The sequence below is a fragment of the Amblyraja radiata genome, chromosome 1 (assembly GCF_010909765.2).
Source record: "Amblyraja radiata isolate CabotCenter1 chromosome 1, sAmbRad1.1.pri, whole genome shotgun sequence".
NCBI lineage: Eukaryota > Metazoa > Chordata > Chondrichthyes > Rajiformes > Rajidae > Amblyraja > Amblyraja radiata.
In genome coordinates, this window is record NC_045956.1 from 178,515,819 (window position 1) to 178,529,805 (window position 13,987).

General features: G+C 45.1%; 1 non-coding gene across 1 annotated transcript; it reads right to left on the minus strand.

The window, feature by feature from the left end:
• Positions 1–662: 662 nt before the first annotated feature.
• LOC116983854 lies at positions 663–854 on the minus strand. The gene has a single exon (XR_004414826.1). It is a non-coding gene; the product is annotated as a U2 spliceosomal RNA (small nuclear RNA).
• Positions 855–13,987: the final 13,133 nt, after the last annotated feature.

The window sequence follows — 13,987 nt, forward strand, 5'->3', positions numbered from 1 at the left end:
TGATTTAATTGGATATAAGGAATCGATATCTGGTGTCCATATTGCTTAGTAATTTCAGCAAATATTTTTGGTTTAAATGTATGTTTACAGTATTTAGCTCACCTGATAGGTGAGTTACTGATGGTCAAACATGTTTGACGACATACGGTTTCCAATTGTTAATAAATTGTCACCTAATATCGATGTTCTCCGCCCAAGTGGTTTGGTATATGCCACCACTGTGATGTTGTTATCTTATAAACGAACATGCAAATTTCGTGGATTACTGAGCAAATGCTTCACTAGAATTAAGTAAGTTAATATATAACATGTTTAAGTCAATTCATATTGGCATTAAGTATTACAAGCTCAGTAACACATCAGAACACATAAGATGTTACTCAAAACAGGTGGAAGTGTACAACCATAATCCTTCCTGCCGATAAATTCCATGATAACACTACAGATTAATCCATTTGCCCCCATATTACAGGTATGGAGATAGTTTTGAACACTAGTATCTCAGCTCATAGGAAAGGTACAAAGTTCAGTAGCTGGTAATGCTGCTATATCCCAATTATTTTGCCACGTAGTTGATTGGTGGTTAATGTACCATGACTGATAGTCTTAATGAATACCAGATAACAAAGTTGTGGATGGTCAACGTAAATATCTGGATATATATTTTGTGCACCGTTCCCAGAGGCACTGCAATACTGGGTCGATGCGTGGAGTGGATGGAGCAAGCCCCTATTCCATCTCCCTGTTCCAAAATTCAATTTAATATATGGTCCCTAGATAAGGGACGTATCAGATTATTAAACTGATAAGAACAGATACTACACTTGATCTTAGCCAAAAGGCCGAGAAGCGATGCAGCTAAAGCTGTATCCAAGGATAGTTTGTCGTTAATATATAGACATGCCATGACGGAATGTTTCTAAGTGTCAGGGCTAGTTGATTCTGGATAACTTTGACTTAAATGCCGCAACGCTCATCATGGTTACTCCATCCAGGTAATTGCGGTATATCCGAAACTTATATGAGAAGGTACTGAATAGTGTGCATCTTCAAGGTCGATGTCTACCATAAAGTATCCTTGGATCCATGGTAGTAGTTACAAATCCCATGAATGGGTATACCTGGTGAAATACTCAAGTGGTTTATCAACGATGGTGCGACATTCACCATCGTGGGAGGGTAGACCCCTTGGGGTGCTTGCTGAATTGGTGGCAAGATATTAATTCTATTCCCCTTGTATTTATTTTTTGGTATATAACTACCAAGAGTGATAGCTTCCTAACCAGGCGTGATTCACCCACCCCTTGTTAGTACAACCCTTAACCTTTATGTGATGGTAGGAACCATACTTATCTGTCTTCATTGTTGTTTTCTTCGGTTTCTGGTTCCTTGTTCTTGTAGGGACGATGTTTGTTGGGGGGTGGCGCATTTTCTCTGGGGCCTGCTCTGGGCCGTGGCCTAAAATGCTACGGGTTTGGCATGCAGGCCCCGAGCTTTCACCAGTACCATGAGGTAGACTCACCTGGTGGACACGTTGAGGTACTGCTGTCTGGTTTAGTGTGGTGCTCATTCCAGACTCTGCCCTCTTGTGCCGAATAGTTTGAACACTTCGTCCAGTTTTTTAGGACTGGTTTGGTAAGTGCCAGGTAGCAGGATCTGTGCTTGTGAGGTCGGCGTTCTCATAGTCCTGTTAATTTCATAGATTGAGGGCAGGTTTGTGAGTTCATTTGAGAAGTTATGAGGTATACCGTTGAACAGTAGGGTCAGGTGTTTTGCCATACTACCCTGCCCTTCTGGAATGAGCAGGTGGACATGATAGCCGACGTCAGGGTACCAAATGCATTTTTAAAATATTTAGGTTAAATGCGCTGCTCAATGTATCCCCCAATAATGGCGGGCACTTTGAGTAAATGCAATTTAGGGGAGGCGTGATAAAACCAACGCCTCATGGCTACCTGTCTTGGAGAGGTTTTTTGGAAAAAACAGGTAGTAAGCTGGCCATCAGTTGAGACTGAAAAGCCATCTCGCTAGTGGTGGAGCCACATAGCGGCCACACCCAGCAGCTCTTCCTGATCCTGTACCTCAAGCATACTCCCGATATTGTTCAGCCAGTGACCCCTCTTCATGACCAGCCCAGCCACTGGTCACCCCAAAGCTAACCACACTAAGGAGGAAGAGATGGGCAGTGCCTAGGCACTGTGGAGGGTATGCCTGAACCCTCCAGCGAGACTGCCCCTCATGCAGCGTGTCTCGCAGGAGCTCCTGCTCCAGGAGCCGCTCCAGCGGCTCAGGCAGCTGTCTCTCTCCCATGCGGGTGGAGAGACGTCCCCTCTGACAAGTCGGAAGCCACCGGCCGGATGCCTCTTCGGATGGCTGAACATCCAGCCCGCAGCTCAGGCACTAGCGGGACTGGGCTCGGCGCGGTGATGGGGATAGCGGAGCACCTGGCAATTGTTCCTACTGCCTTCTTCTGGAGCTTTTGTGCCTTGTAGTAGCGAGAGCGCCCCTCAAGCAGCGCGTCTCGCAGGCACCTGCTCCGTGAGCCGCTCCAGCGGCTCAGGCGGCTCTCTCTCCCCCCGTGCGGGTGGAGAGACGTCCCGTCCGACATCGGGAACACCTGCCGGATGCCTCTCGAGTGGCTATGCATCCAGGAATTACGGAACACCGGGTAACGCTCCTACCACCTGTTGCTGCCCCCCTCCCCAACGGGAAAACGTTCCTCCTTGAACGGGGGACAGTTTTGTTCCAGAGCCTTTTTCTCTGCCTGTAAAAAACACAAGCAGCAAAAGGCTCACCTGTAAAAGAAAACTCGACCTCAGGGTACTCACCTGACGGTCCGGTTCATTCTGTAGCGGGAGAGCCTAACTCCCGTTGCAGCCGCTGTTGCACTGCTGGCGTAATGCCGCGCCTGCGCACTGAGCGGGTTCTTCACGTAGTCACTCACGTGACTCCGAAGTAAAATCACAGTTCAGTAGACATTCAGTGTGTTCAGTTGATTCACAGCTCAGACAGAGTCATGACCTCTCCCTCCCCCATCATGCAGAGACTGAGCCACACCCACACTTCCGGGTTTTATAACCCCTCCCCCTCCCACCGGAAAAGGTGTGGCTTTCAGGGCGTGATTGACAGGAGAGAGATTCTCAACATTTTTTAAACACAAATAACACTTTTATTTTTCATTGATGGGAAGAATTCTCTGCACCTGCTCAGCGGAGGGGGGACTGAGTAAGATGGCCAAAAATCACAGCCGTAAATGTTAGTGTTTTATCTAAAATCAATATACAGTGCAAACAGGAAGTAAGTGCATTTGTAGTAGTGCTTTTTAACTTCAAGCCAAATCACCCAAGCCGCCATTTGCAGTAAGTAGTGCCTTTCAACCTCATGCCACCATTTGCAGTAAGTAGTGCCTTTCAACTTCAAGCCAATGCACCCAAGCCACCATTTTCAGTAAGAAGTGTATTTCAACTTCAAGCCAAATCACCCGCCACCATTTGCAGTAAGTAGTGCCTTTCAACTTCATGCCACCATTTGCAGTAAGTAGTGCCTTTCAACTTCAAGCCAATGCACCCAAGCCACCCTTTGCAGTAAGTAGTGCCTTTCAACTTCAAGCCAAAGCACCCAAGCCACCATTTGCAGTAAGTAGTGCCTTCCAACTTCAAGCCAAATCACCCGCCACCATTTGCAGTAAGTAGTGCCTTTCAACTTTAAGCCAAAGCACTCAAGCCACCATTTGCAGTAAGTAGCGTCTTTCAACTTCAAGCCAAAGCACCCAAGCCACCATTTGCAGTAAGAAGTGCCTTTCAACTTCAAGCCAAAGCACCCAAGCCACCATTTTCAGTAAGTGTATTTCAACTTCAAGCCAAATCACCCGCCACCATTTGCAGTAAGTAGTGCCTTTCAACTTCATGCCACCATTTGCAGTAAGTAGTGCCTTTCAACTTCAAGCCAATGCACCCAAGCCACACTTTGCAGTAAGTAGTGCCTTTCAACTTCAAGCCAAAGCACCCAAGCCACCATTTGCAGTAAGTAGTGCCTTCCAACTTCAAGCCAAATCACCCGCCACCATTTGCAGTAAGTAGTGCCTTTCAACTTTAAGCCAAAGCACTCAAGCCACCATTTGCAGTAAGTAGTGCCTTTCCACTTCAAGCCAAAGCACCTAAGCCACCCTTTGCAGTAAGTAGTGCCTTTCGATTTCAAGCAAAACACCCAAGCCACCATTTGCAGTAAGTAGTGCCTTTCAACCTCAAGCCAATGCACCCAAGCCACCATTTGCAGTAAGTAGCGTCTTTCAACTTCAAGCCAAAGCACCCAAGCCACCATTTGCAGTAAGAAGTGCCTTTCAACTTCAAGCCAAAGCACCCAAGCCACCATTTTCAGTAAGAAGTGCCTTTCAACTTCAAGCCAATGCACCCAAGCCACCCTTTGCAGTAAGTAGTGCCTTTCAACCTCAAGCCAATGCACCCAAGCCACCATTTGCAGTAAGTAGCGTCTTTCAACTTCAAGCCAAAGCACCCAAGCCACCATTTGCAGTAAGAAGTGCCTTTCAACTTCAAGCCAAAGCACCCAAGCCACCATTTTCAGTAAGAAGTGCCTTTCAACTTCAAGCCAATGCACCCAAGCCACCCTTTGCAGTAAGTAGTGCCTTTCAACTTCAAGCCAAAGCACCCAAGCCACCATTTGCAGTAAGTAGTGCCTTCCAACTTCAAGCCAAATCACCCGCCACCATTTGCAGTAAGTAGTGCCTTTCAACTTTAAGCCAAAGCACTCAAGCCACCATTTGCAGTAAGTAGTGCCTTTCCACTTCAAGCCAAAGCACCTAAGCCACCATTTGCAGTAAGAAGTGCCTTTCAACTTCAAGCCAAAGCACCCAAGCCACCATTTTCAGTAAGAAGTGCCTTTCAACTTCAAGCCAATGCACCCAAGCCACCCTTTGCAGTAAGTAGTGCCTGTCAACTTCAAGCCAAAGCACCCAAGCCACCATTTGCAATAAGTAGTGCCTTCCAACTTCAAGCCAAATCACCCGCCACCATTTGCAGTAAGTAGTGCCTTTCAACTTTAAGCCAAAGCACTCAAGCCACCATTTGCAGTAAGTAGTGCCTTTCCACTTCAAGCCAAAGCACCTAAGCCATCCTTTGCAGTAAGTAGTGCCTTTCAACTTCAAGCCAAAGCACCCAAGCCACCATTTGCAGTAAGTAGTGCCTTCTAACTTCAAGCCAAAGCACCCAAGCCACCATGTGTAGTAAGTAGTGCCTTTCGATTTCAAGCAAAACACCCAAGCCACCATTTGCAGTAAGTACTGCCTTTCAACCTCATGCCACCATTTGCAGTAAGTAGTGCCTTTCAACTTCAAGCCAAAGCACCCAAACAACCATTTCCAGGCAATACCTTTTTACTTCAAACAAACCATATTTTCACTATCAAACCACATTAAGGGTACTCACAGTGTGTAGACATTTGTTCAGTGTTATTCAGAGCTCAGAGAGACGTGACCCTTGGCTTCATCCATCTTGCAGAGACTGAGGCACACCACTTCTTGGTGTTATAGTCCCTCCCCCTCCCTCCAGCAGAGGTAGCAGAGAGAATGGTGATTTTTTTTAACTTCCAGCCAAAGCTCCCAAGCCACCATTTGCAGTAAGTAGTGCCTTTCAACTTCAAGCCAAAACACCCAACCCACCATTTGCAGTAAGTAGTGCTTTTCAACTTCAAGCCAAAGCTCCCAAGCCACGCTTTGCAGTAAGAAGTGCCTTTCAACTTCAAGCCAAATCACCCAAGCCACCATTTGCAGTAAGTAGTGCCTTTCAACTCCAAGCCAAAGCTCCCAAGCCACCATTTGCTGTAAGTAGTGCCTTTCAACTTCAAGCCAAAGCACCCAAACAACCATTTGCAGGTAGTGCCTTTCTACTTCAAACAAACCATATGTTCATTTTCAAACCACATTAAGGGTACTCACAGTTGTGTAGACATTTGTTCAGTATTATTCAGAGCTCAGAGAGACGTGACCCTTGGCTTCATCCACCTTGCAGAGACTGTGAGGCAAACCACTTCCTGGTTTTATAGTCCCTCCCCCTACCTCCAGCAGGGGCAGCAGAGAGAATGGTGAATTTATTTAAAACATTAATATCTCTCTGATTTATCATCGATGGGAAAAATCCTCCGCACCCTAAGGCGGAGGGGGGCTCTGAGCGAGGTAGCCAAAAATGACAGCCGTAGGTGGCGGCGTTCTGTCGGAAATCGCAGCACAGTGGGCCAAAAGCGGTCAAGATCAGAGATTTAGTAATATAGATAGGTGGACGGACAGACAGACAGACAGACAGACAGACAGACAGACAGACAGACAGACAGACAGACAGACAGACAGTCAGACAGACAGACAGACAGACAGACAGACAGACAGACAGACAGACAGACAGACAGTCAGACAGACAGACAGACAGACAGACAGACAGACAGACAGACAGACAGACAGACAGACAGACAGACAGACAGACAGACGGACAGACGGACAGACTTTGGCAACCAATGTCACTGTTGTTTGTCAGACCAGCAATTATTCATTGTTATGTGGAGAAGAGCCTATTGCTTTTTGAGTTTGTGTTTAATTTATTGTCACGTGTACCGAGGTACAGTGAAAAACCTTTTTGTTGCGTGCAATCCAGTCAGCGGAAAGACTACACATGATGACCACACACACGAGAGGCCCGAGAGCCGTTGGGGCGGTCGCAGAGGGAGGAGCTACACCCGAGCGGTAGGGATAAAACCCGAGCGCGGGGCTTGTTGCTTACAGAGGCCCAAGAGCCGTTGGAGCAGTCGCAGAGGGAGGAGGAACCAAAATCTGTAACGTTCCATTCGCATTTCAAAACAAGTGGGCTTGAGGAAGCCGCTGATTGGTGGAAGCAGACAAGAGGGAGCAGCTGATTGGGAGTCAGATCCCTGCTGATTTCTTCCAGCAGTTTGTATTGTATTGTACTTTGTATTGTATTGTATCCTAGGTAAGAGGGGAGTATGAGGCCCAGGGCAGTTTACTGTTCTGGATGTCAGATGTGGGAGGTCAAGGAATCTGATAGCCTTCCAAACGTCCACATCTGCGCCAGGTGCGTCGAGATGGGGCTCCTAAGGGACCGTATTAGGAACCTGGAGCAGCAGCTCGATGACCTCCGTCTGGTCAGGGAGAGCGAGGAAGTCATTGAGAGGAGTTACAGAGAGGTGGTCACTCCAAGACCACAGGAGGCAGGCAAGTGGGTTACGGTTAGGAGGGACAAGGGGCACAGGCAGGGACTAGAGAGTGTACAAGGCTGTACACCTTGGCAATAAGTACTCCTGTTTGAGTACTGTTGGGGGGGACAGTCTACCTGGGGGTAGCGACAGCGGCCGGGCCTCCGGTACAGAGACCGGTCCTGTTGCTCAGAACGGTAAGGAAAAGAAGAAAATGTAGGGGAGAAAGAAGAAAAAGATAATAAACAGAGAATACGAGGGTGTGGGTTTCTTAAATGTGTATATTTTAATGCTAGGAGCATTGTAAGAAAGGTGGATGAGCTTAGAGCCTGGATTGAAACCAGGAAGTATGATGTTGTGGTGATAAGTGAAACATGGTTGCAGGAGGGCTGTGATTGGAAACTAAATATTCCAGGATTTTGTTGCTTCAGGTGTGATAGAATTGGAAGGGGGAAGAGGTGGAGGTGTTGCATTGCTTGTCAGGGAAGATATTACAGCAGTGCTTTGGCAGGATAGATTAGAGGGCTCGTCCAGGGAGGCTATTTGGGTGAAACTGAGAAATGGGAAAGGTGTAGCAACACTTACAGTATAGGGGTGTATTATAGACCGCCTAATGGGGAGCGAGAATTGGAAGAGAAAATAGGTAAGGAGATCGCAGATATTAGTAGTAAGCACAAGGTAGTGATTGTGGGAAATTTCAATTTTCCACACATAGACTGGGAAACACAATCTGTAAATGGGCTGGTTGGTTTGTAGTTTGTAAAATGTGTGCAGGATAGATTTTTGCAGCAATACTTAGAGGTACCTACTAGAGAAGGGGCAGTGCTGGACCTGTTAGGAAATGAGACGGGACAGGTGGCGGAGGTATGTGTTGGGGAGCACTTCAGGTCCAGTGATCACAATACCATTAGTTTCAATATAATTATGGAGAGGGTCAGAACTGGACCTAGGGTTGAGATTTTTGATTGGAGAAAGGCTAACTTTGAGGAGATGCAAAAGGATTTAAAATTGAGACATTTTGTTTGATTCTTGGTTCTTGGTTCTTGGTTCTTGGGTCCTCCAAAATATTCCAACTGGAATTTAAACTGGAGGTGGTGAAGGGAGGGATTAAGCCAGAAAGGGTTTAAAGAACACACACTATAGAATTTGACATAAAACATCCCCACACAGCAGAATCAAAGTTCCCCACTGTGTGGGAAGGCACCAAAGTCAGTCTCTTCCTCCACTGTTCCTCGTGGTCAGGGCCTCCCCAAGCCCTCCGCAGTTGCAGCTACGGGCGGCCCGATGACCAGGACCGCTCGCCGGGGTGACACAAGTCCGACGTCGGGGCTGCGGGACGTCCTCAGCGGCGTGGACACCAGAGTCGGCCCCCTCCTACCAGAGTCGGCGGCTTCCAAACTCCGCAGGCCGCGCCGGGTGGAGACCAGCTGCTGTAGACCCTCTGCAAAGCGCCCCAGGACTCCACGAAGTTGTTCAGCGCCGCCCGCGTTGGAAGCTCTCCGCACCAGAGCTCCGGCAGGAAAGGCCGCTCCGATCCAGCTGGTAGGCCGCGAGGTGGGGGGCGAGGACGCGACGCGGAGAAATAGTCGCGTCCCCGCCAGGAAGAGACTGGGAAACGGTTTCCCCCTTACCCTGCCCCCCTCCCCCACATAGAAAAGTTAAAGTTTCCCCCAACACAAAACTTTAGACTAACTAAAAAAAATAAAATAAAAAAAATAATAATAATAAATAAATAAAAAATAAATAAATGATGGGAAGGATGTTGAGGAGAAATGGAGGACATTTAAAGATGAAATTTTAAGAGCACAGAATCTTTATGTCCCTGTTCGGTTGAAAGGAAATAGTAAAAATTGGAAAAGAGCCATGGTTTTCAAGGGAAATTGGACGCTTGGTTCAGAAAAAGAGAGAGATCTACAATAATTATAGGCAGCATGGAGTAAATGAGGTGCTTGAGGAGTACAAAGAATGTAAAAAGAATCTTAAGAACGAAATTAGAAAAGCTAAAAGAAGATATGAGGTTGTTTTGGCAAGTAAGGTGAAAATAAATCCAAAGGGTTTCTACAGCTATATTAATAGCAAAAGGATAACGAGGGATAAAATTGGTCCATTGGAGAGACAGAGTGGACAGCTATCTGCAGAGCCAAAAGAGATGGGGGAGATATTGAATACTTTCTTTTCTTCGGTATTCACCAAGGAGAAGGATATTAAATTATGTGAGGTAAGGGAAACTAGTAGAGTAGCTATGGATACTATGTGTTTCAAAGCAAAAGAAGTACTGGCACTTTTGAAAAATATAAAAGTGGATAAGTCTCCAGGTCCTGACAGGATATTCCCTAGGACATTGAGGGAAGTTAGTGTAGAAATAGCAGGGGCTATGACAGAAAGATTTCAATTGTCATTAGAAACGGGAATAGTGCAGGAGGATGGACGTACTGCGCATGTTGTTCCATTGTTTAAAAAGGGTTCTAAGAGTAAACCTAGCAATTGTAGACCTGTTAGTTTGACGTCAGTGGTGGGCAAATTAATGGAAAGGATACTTAGAGATAATATATATAAACATCTGGATAAACAGGGTCTGATTAGGAACAGTCAACATAGATTTGTGCCTGGAAGGTCATGTTTGGCTAATCTTCTTGAATTCTTGATGAGGTTACTCGGGAAATTGATGAGGGTAAAGCAGTGGAAGTTGTCTATATGGACTTCAGTAAGGCCTCTGACAAGGTTCCTCATGGAAGGTTGGTTAAGAAGGTTCAATTGTTGGGTATTAATGGTGGAGTAGCAAGATTGATTCAACGGTGGCTGAATGGGAGATGCCAGAAAGTAATGGTGGATGGCTGTTTGTCAGGTTGGAGGCCGGTGACTAGTGGGGTGCCACAGGGATCTGTGTTAGGTCCACAGTTGTTTGTCATGTACATCAATGATCTGGATGATAGTGTGGTAAATTGGATTAGTAAGTATGCAGATGATACTAAGATAGGTGGGGTTGTGGATAATGAAGTAGATTTTCAAAGTCTACAGAGAGATTTAGGCCATTTGGAAGAGTGGGCTGAAAGATGGCAGATGGAGTTTAATGCTGATAAGTGTGAGGTGCTACATCTTGGCAGGACAAATCAAAATAGGACGTACATGGTAAATGAGGAATGCAGTTGAAACATAGAAACATAGAAACATAGAAATTAGGTGCAGGAGTAGGCCATTCGGCCCTTCGAGCCTGCACCGCCATTCAATATGATCATGGCTGATCATCCAACTCAGTATCCCGTACCTGCCTTCTCTCCATACCCTCTGATCCCCTTAGCCACAAGGGCAACATCTAACTCCCTCTTAAATATAGCCAATGAACTGGCCTCGACTACCCTCTGTGGCAGGGAGTTCCAGAGATTCACCACTCTCTGTGTGAAAAAAGTTCTTCTCATCTCATCTGTTGAACAGAGGGATCTAGGAATAACTGTGCACAATTCCCTGAAGGTGGAATATCATGTAGATAGGGTGGTAAAGAAAGCTTTTGGTGTGCTGGCCTTTATAAATCAGAGCATTGAGTATAGAAGTTGGGATGTAATGTTAAAATTGTACAAGGCATTGGTGAGGCCAATTCTGGAGTATGGTGTACAATTTTGGTCGCCTAATTATAGGAAGGATGTCAACAAAATAGAAAGAGTACAGAGGAGATTTACTAGAATGTTTCAGCAACTAAGTTACAGAGAAAGGTTGAACAAGTTAGGTCTTTATTCTTTGGAGCGCAGACGGTTAAGGGGGGACTTGATAGAGGTCTTTAAAATCATGAGAGGGATAGACAGAGTTGACGTGGATAAGCTTTTTCCACTGAGAGTAGGGAAGATTCAAACAAGGGAACTTGACTTGAGAATTAAGGGACAGAAGTTTAGGGGTAACATGAGGGGGAACTTCTTTACTCAGAGAGTGGTAGCTGTGTGGAATGAGGTTCCAGTGGAAGTGGTGGAGGCAGGTTCGATTTTATAATTTAAAAATAAATTGGATAGGTATATGGACGGGAAAGGAATGGAGGGTTATGGTCTGGAAGCAGGTAGATGGGACTAGGGGAGAATAAGTGTTCGGCACGGACTAGAAGGGCCGAGTTGGCCTGTTTCCGTGCTGTAATTGTTATATGGTTATATGGTTATAAAATGAATATAATTTAGGCAAGGCAAGGCAAGGCAACTTTATTTATATAGCACATTTCATACACGAGGCAGACTCAAAGTGCTTCACATAAAAACATGTCATACAATAAATGAAATAATAAAATGAAATAAAATAGAAGAACTAAAAGAAAAGAAAAGCAAAATTAAAAATGCATTATAAAAAGTGCAAAAGTTAAAAGTGCAATGTAGTTAAGATTTAGCTGAAAGCTAAAGTAAACATGAAAGTTTTCAGTCTTGTTTTAAAAGTGGTCAAAGTTGAGGCAAGCCTTAAATCTTCAGGAAGTTTATTCCAGCTATTTGTTGCATAGTAACTAAATCCTGCTTTCCCATGTTTTGTATTTACTCTGGGAATCACTAGCAGATTGGTTTCAGAAGATCTTAGCGGTCTAGAAGGCTTATATTGTGGAAGCATGTCAGTGATATACTTTGGCCCTAAACCATGTAGTGATTTATAGGTGAGCAGCAGGATTTTAAAATCAATTCTCTGACATACAGGGAGCCAATGTAAGGATTTAAGAATTGCTGTAATATGCTCAAATTTTTTGGTCTTTGTTAGAACTCTAGCAACAGCGTTCTGAACAAGCTGTAGCTGCCTGACAGTTTTTTTTGGAAGACCTGCAAGGAGACCGTTACAATAATCTAGCCTACTATTAATAAAGGCATGTACAAGTTTTTCTAAGTCTTGAGCTGACATGAGTCCTCTTAATCTTGCTATGTTTTTGAGGTGATAGTAGGCCGATTTTGTTACTGATTTGATGTGACTGTCGAAATTTAAATCTGAATCCATAATGACCCCAAGATTTCTGGCTTTGTTTGAAGTTTTCAGGGACAGAGAGTGAAGGTGTTGGGTTACTTTAAGCCTTTCTTTTTTAGCACCAAAAACAATTATCTCCGTTTTGTCCTTATTTAGTTGGAGAAAATGTTGGCACATCCAGTCTTTGACTTGCTCAATGCACTGGCACAACAGATCTATGGGGCGATAGTCATTTGGTGATAGCGCTACATAGATTTGAGTGTCATCGGCATAGCAGTGGTGGTCAATATTATTATTTCGCATGATTTGCCCTAGTGGGAGCATGTAGATGTTGAATAAAGAGGGCCCTAAGATCGAACCTTGCGGTACTCCACACGTCACGTTGGTTGGTTCTGATACAAAGTCGCCAATGGAAACAAAATAGTTCCTATCTTGTAAATATGACCTGAACCAACTTAAGACTGTGCCTGAGAGCCCCACCCATTTTTCCAACCTGTCCAAAAGTATTGAGTGATCAACAGTGTCGAATGCAGCACTGAGGTCTAATAGCATTAATATTGAAACTTTGCCAGAGTCTGTGTTAAGACGGATGTCGTTTACAACTTTAATAAGAGCGGTCTCGGTGCTATGAAGAGGTCGAAATCCTGACTGGAAGTTGTCGTAGAGGCCAGTTGAAGCCAGGAATTGATTAAGTTGCTGGAGGGCAACTTTCTCAATGATTTTACTTATGAAAGATCGGTTTGAAATTGGTCTATAGTTGTTAATAATAGAGGCATCTAGGCTCCGCTTTTTTAAAAGAGGTTTTAGTACAAGATAGCGCAATAAAGTCCTTTCAAAGATAGTTTGAGGGTCTCCAATGAGATAGATGGTAGCTCTGGACTGCTCTGGATGGGAGAGGGTAAAAGAGGGAGTGGCCCGAGTGCGACCCATTCTTGATTATGCTGTTGGCCTTTCCGAGACAGCATGAGGTATAAATGGAGTCAATGGAAGAGGTATAGGTTGGTTTGTTTGATGGTCTGGGCTGTGCCAACATTTCTCTGTACTTTCTTGCTGTCTTGGATGGAGCTGTTCCAAAACATTCTGTGATCCAGCCCATTAAAAGGGCGCAGTGGCGCAGCGGTAGAGTTGCTGCCTTACAGCGCCAGAGACCCGAGTCCGATCCTGACTATGGGTGCTGTCTGTACAGAATTTGTACATTTGCCCCGTGACCTGCATGGGTTTTCTCCGGGTGCTCTGGATTCCTCCCACACTCCAAAAACATAAAGGTTTGTAGGCTAATTGGCTTGGTATAATTGTAAATTGCCCCAAGTGTGTGTAGGATAGTGTATGTATACGGGCATCGCTGGTCGGCATGGATTCGGTGGGCCGAAGGGCCTGTTTTTCTACTATCTCCAATCAAACTAAAATGCTTTCGGTGCCACATGTGTAGAAGTTGGTGAGAGTTGCTGGCGTTATGCCGTACTTCCCAAGCCTTCTAAGGAAGTAGAGGAGTTGGTGTGCCTTGGGTGGTGGAGGAGACATTGCTGGAAGATGCAGGATCATTTTAATTCCAAAAAGGAAGAAATATTCTAAGGGGAATAGGAGGCAACCGTGGCTGACAAGAGAAGTTAGGGATAGAATAAAACTAAAAGAAAAGATGTACAACAGCAAAGAGTAGCCGGAAGCCAAAGGATTTTGACAAGTCTCCTGAGAGTGTAATGGATACAGTGACTATTGTGAAATTTAAGACCATTTGACTGAGCCTTTGAGTCACCAACACAACGTATGTTATTTTTAGTTTAGTTTAGTTTAGTTTATTGTCACGTGCACCAAGTCGTGCATTCTCTGGGGATAAATTGTTTTAGGGCAATGTTATGTTTTC